We start from the raw sequence: 6,261 nt of genomic DNA on the forward strand, positions 1-6,261 counted from the left end.
TCTGATGGGGTTCGAGGTTGACTCAGCCTTCCAGCCTTCCAAGATCAGTAAAATGAGAACCCATGTGGTTGGGGGCAATATTCTGACATTGTTAAAGTGTTCAGAGAATGCTATGGGGTGGTATATAAGTCTACGTTCTATTGCTATTTTATCCAAAGTTGCTTGAAAAAAATCATATTTATATATAAGAGCTTGTCCATAAATACTGTTTTCCCAACTTTTCCCAGAGTGGCATTGTCAAAAGATGTTGGGACCTAGATTCTGAAAATTCCCAGTCAGATTCCATGGGTCAATGACATACTGTAGTATTAAGTAGCTTCTCTATGAATTATGATATCGGCAGTCTTTATTTTCTCATGTCAATTCAGACCGCCAATGAAAGTTGAGGGATAAAAGTAAAACACGTGGGTATGATTTTAGTATTTGTCACACAGACTTCCACGTTATGCTTTCCTGTCAGCCATCCAGGATTCCATCTAAAGTTGTGATTGCTTCTAGTAAATGGATTTGTGGACAGAATTCATTGGCCTTCAGTCAGTAGGATGTATGGAAAGCTGTTGCTGGGTGGAGAACAGAAATATCACTTCAATTTTTACACCGTTTTTATTCCTTGGAGGGGATGACTTGATACATGTGAAACTGTGTGATTTATGGAGAAGGGTAACTTGATTCAGTCATGCAACCATGTTCTGTTTATTAATCCTTTGTCTTAATTTATAATTTTTAAAAGGCAAGTATTACACTTGTCTCCTTTTTAATTTTAAATGAATGGAGAAAAAGTCCATTGTTTTCCAATTCGCAGAATAATTCTATGAGTATTTTTATATCTCCAGTACCTTCTGTAATTATTTTATTTACACTGTAATAGGTTTTTTTTTAAAAAACAACTCTATCCTTGTACAATATCTATCCTTATACAATAAGTTGTATCATTAAGAATGGTGCAACTTATTGTATAAAAATCTTCATTCATTGGAGCCAAGATTTCAGATTTCATAGGATGAAGTCTGATTCTTCTGAGAGGAGGACTTTGCTCCTCTCCTTTACATTCTCTTCTGTCTATTGGGTCTCACATCTGCCTCTCCATCCCAAAGATCCAATATCATTGGCAATTTTCTCCATTAGTTGATGGGGAGAAGAAATCTCTACAACCGGATAATTGCGAAGGACCCGATGACAGCTCTCAAAAACCAGCTCGGCAAACTGGCAGACAGACTCAAATGGCAGGGAAGAATCAACGATGACGCATTGAGGGCTATACACCCCAGAGACTCGGCCATGGCTAGGTTTTATGGGCTCCCAAAAATTCACAAGGAAGGAATCCCTCTACGACCTGTTGTGTCGTTTAGAGGCACACTGACCTCGGGATTGGCTAAATGGTTGAGCAGTCGGATTGGATATCTCGTGGAGAACAGCGAGACTACGGTGAAGTCATCAGAGGAGTTCCTGGGAAGGATAAAATCCTTAAGGATAGAGGAGGAGATCATGGTGTCCTTTGACGTCACCTCACTCTTCACCTCCATCCCTCAAGACCTGGTGATTGCAGTGATAAGAAGCTGCCTTCAGCAAGTAGAAGGACCGCACCAAGACTCACTCTGCACCGAGGACCTTATACAACTCATGGCCCTGTGTCTTAGAACGTATTTTACGTTCCAGAACACCATTTACTAACAGGTTAAAGGCACGCCAATAGGTTCCCCGATTTCGGGGGTTATTGCAGAGGTGGTCCTACAGCAATTGGAGGCCGAAGTGATGACCAGGTATTGCCCCAAGTTCCGGGTTAGATATGTGTATGACACCTTTGTGGTCATCAAGAGGCAGGACAGCGCCAAGTTTATGAATGAATTGAACTCGGTCTATACCGGCATCCGTTTTACAGCAGAGGAAGAGACCAATGGCACACTTGCCTTCCTGGATGTACTGGTTAGCCGTCAGCCTCACAGCATCCTCCACACAACTGTTCACCATAAGCCAACACACACCGATAGGGTTCTGCATTATAGGAGCAATCATCCGGTGTCACACAAAATTGGCTGCATCTGGACACTGTTCAAGCGGATCAATACTCACTGCAATACTAACAGAACTAGAGCTGAGGAGAAGAATCACCTGTATCGTATCTGCAGGCGGAATGGCTATCCAGTGGAATTCATTAAGAAGTACAGCAGACCATATGAGCCTCGCGGGAGCCAACACACAGGCACGCCTATGGCATGGACAAATTGCTGTATATCAACGGCATGTCAGAGGCAACGGCACAGATGTTAGCCCCATATAATATTAGCATCCACCCATAAACCAGACCAAACCCTGTGTGCTAAGGTAATGGACCCCAAAGAGCCTCTCCCCAACGAAGAAAGATCCTCAGTGGTATATAGAATAAAATGCGAGAACTGCCACTGCAATTACGTTGGGGAGACAACCAAACGGCTCAGGACCAGGATTCACGAGCATGAGCTGGCCATTAGACGACAGGAACAACGTTCACAAGTATGGGCATACATGGCCAGCTGCAATCACACGTTTGACCTTGCAGGGGCGGAGACCATTGCCCAGGATACCACCAAGGGCGGCCGACTACTCAAGGAGGCTTGGCTATCCGACGGACACTCAATCAATCACCACATAGACTTACTGCCTGTTTATCAGGCACTAAGGGAGTGGGAGGAACAACGTAACAACTTGCGACGAATGCAACGAGCGCCGTCCATGCAGGATCAGAATGGTTGGCCCATGCGACAAAGAACTATAGCTGCCGAAAGGAAGGAATCCCCAGTGCATCCTGTGCAAGAACTAAAGAGGGGAGCCAGGGAGCAGCAAAAAGGAGGGGTGGCCATAGGACAGGAGGCGTTAGGGAACCAACCTACAGCAACAGGCACTCGGACACGAACCAGGCAGACAAGGAGAGCAACCTTGAGGAAAGAAATGATTCCTGAGTTTAAGAATACACGGACGGATGTGGGACAACTAGAAACAATAAGGCCAATTGGGGCGGGTAGACCGGTAACTCGCTCCATGAACAGAGTGCAAAAACGGCCGGCTTTATAAGCAAGCTCCCAAAATGCCGGCATTTTACTCTGACGACGTCGGCAGTTAGCCGACGAAAGCTAAGTGTGTTAAACAGTTTTGTTTGTATTTTATCCCATATATTAAATGTATGGCTTTTTTGTTTATTTGAAAGGAGGGTATCACCAATGGGAGGGCCATGATCAGTGGTGGGATTCAGCCAGTTCGCACCAGTTCAGCAGAACTGATAACTAATTTTTTGTTGCCCAGGCCCAGAATGGACTTCCGGAAGCAGCATCCACACAGAGAACCGGTTGTTCACATATTTGAATCCCACCACTGGTCATGATTTTTTTAAAACACTAACTTTTGGCTTACCTGTCATTTTTATATTTTTTGGCAGTTGAGAAAAAGAGAGAGAGAGAAATGCTGTGACTCCTACTGATCCAGGATGAAATGAACTGATGTGTTCCAAGTTACAACATGAGCAAACAAAATTTCAATGTTTTTAAGTTTTAAAATAAATGGAAATGGACTCATTTTCTTTGTCTTCTTGTTGATAGCACTTCGAAGAAATATGAGATTTGGCCTTCTGAAGCATTTTGTTTTATACACGCATGAGGATTTTCCATTCTCTGATATTTCTCAACTGAGATCAGGCCCTAATAAGGCTGGGAATTGGCAGCATTTTGATAGAGAAAACAAATTGAAGTTAACTTCAAAGATTTTTTTTTCTTTAAAGAGGATATTTGCATTTTAAGTACAGTATTAAGGTTAATAATTACCCCTGCTTAATAAGGGCAATTTTGTTGTTGTTGATATATACAGTAGTTGAAACAAGGAGCTTTTTTGGTATTGAAAGAGAGAAAGATCAGTCAAATCACTCTTTGGCTTTAAGTCTGTTTACTTTCCAAGTCTTTAGTTCCACATTTGTGAGCCATTATTAGCTGGCTAATTTCTTGTTTTGTCTGAATCAATCTGTATGTGTGTTTGTTTATACATGGAACTAGAGACTTGTTTGTTTATACATGGAACTAGAGTTTTCTGGGTAATGACTGGAAGTCTTGTAATTTGGGAATAGATTTTCAGGACAAGTTAGTGGTCACATAACGTTCTGCCATACTGGGATTGAGCTACACTCACGTTTGATCAGTTTAGCAACAGAATGTTACTTATCTGTACTGCAAGTAAAAAAAAAAGAATGAAAGAGAATTCATTTTTGGAGCCTGGAACATCTGTACCTTGTTGGATAGTGACAGGAAGTCAAGGCCTCAAAGATGAACAGCACTCACAGCAGCCAGACCACCTGTTATAAGATGGACATTGCTGCGCTCATAGAAACCAGGTTGGCAGATCAGGATTCATTATAGGAAGTCCGAAGCAGTGAGTGGATACACATTCTTTTGGAACAGGAAACCACAGACTGACAGCAGGACTCATGGACTAGATTTTTCAATCAAAACTGCTCTGCTGAAGTATAACTCTACTCTACCCACTGGAATAAATGAACACCTCATGAAGTTCTGCTTTCCCTGCAGCAAGTCCTGGTACATCACCACTGTCAGTGCCTATGCACCAACTTTCATAAATCCAGATGAAGACAAGGGAGTTTTTTACCAGGAGCTGGACTAGATTATTTGAACAGTCTGTGCCAATGACAAATTCGGCATTCAGGGTGACTTCGGTTGGGACAGATAGTGACAACTGGAACAGAGTCTTTGGAAGACATGGAGTGGAAAAACTAAATAACAATGGCCTGAAGCTTCTGAGCAAATGTGCCAAGCATAATCTGTGCATCACTAACAGGATGTTTAGACTGGCAAACAAGTACAAAACCACTTGGATTATCCTAGGTCCAAACATTGGTACTTGTCTATGTCATAGTACAGCAGCATGATTTTAAAGACATCAATGGCACCAGCACCATGCAAGGTGCTGAGTGCTGGACAGATCACAGGCTGATCCAGTGGGTCCTCAACCTAAATAGAGCCCCTTTATATCATAACCATCCAAGGACTGTCAGAAAGTGATTCAACATCAGCAGAATACTTGGGAAACATCATCTCAAGGAATGGGTCTTTGGATAAAGAAATTGATTCAGCAAGGCCAGTCAAGCACTGGGGTTCCCATTCCCATTCATGTTGGAGGCACCATTTTAAGGTGTTTCTGGGTTGAAAGGATTAGCCAGTAACGTCACCATTGCTCAGGGCACACCTGTGGGGTTCCTTTCATGTCCCCATCAAGAAGCTGGAGAGAATGACAGGAGCTCACCCTGCCCCGCGGTAGCATTTGGGTCTTGAACATGGGCTTGCTAACCTCCGATCCAGCACCCTAGCCACATGAGCCCACATTTCCACAAAGCTAAAAGTCTACAAAATAGCGTTTATTCTTTTTTTCCTACATGGATGGGAGTTCTAGTTGCTGTTCCAAAGACATAACAGAACCTGCTGGCGAGTCCTGTGCTATGAAGCCTAGCACCACCAAAAACTGATAGAAAACCACGAGCAGCATCAAAAAATGACTGTCATAATTACTAGAGTGGACTTTCAATACCCTCATTGTGCTAGTCCAGTGGTGGCGAACCTATGGCACGGGTACCAGAGGCGGCACTCAGAGCCCTCTCTGTGGGCATGTGCACTGTCGCCCCAGTCCTAGGCTTTCAGCTGGGTTTTATAAAACCCTTTCGCTTTAGGCCTCCGCCGCCGTGTACAAAAAAAAAAGATTCAATCAATCAGTCAATTTCAACTTCTTGCGGGGAAAAAAAGATCTTGCAAAGTTGGAATTGATTGATTGAACTTTTTAGTCCCACCCAGTCTGCTGTTACCACCGCAGCCATACCCACCCAATGGGCCACACCCACCCAATGGGCCACACCCACTCGGCACCCGACGATGCATAAGTGGGTTTTGGGTTGCAGTTTGGGCACTCGGTCTCTAAAAGGTTCGCCATCACTGTGCTAGTCTCTGACCTTCCCTACCGGGACTGCAGAGCCACCTCTGTGTCCACAGATGAACTGCACCACAACATGTCTTATTTGAACCTGAAGGATTACCATATATTTATTTATTTATTTATTTATTTAATTTAATTTATATGCCGCCCTTCTCCCGACAGGGACTCAGGGCGGCGCACAACATATTTAAAACCAGAACATATATACAATCCCCCCCTTAAAACCGAATTAAACCGAATTTTAATGTTGCGTCTTCCGAATATTTAAAACCCAATATAAAATCCACCCTAGGTCAGGTCCGC

Source organism: Protobothrops mucrosquamatus, unplaced genomic scaffold (assembly GCF_001527695.2).
Source record: "Protobothrops mucrosquamatus isolate PMUCROS unplaced genomic scaffold, P.Mucros_1.0 scaffold23, whole genome shotgun sequence".
In the NCBI taxonomy this organism is placed as follows: Eukaryota; Metazoa; Chordata; class Lepidosauria; order Squamata; family Viperidae; genus Protobothrops; species Protobothrops mucrosquamatus.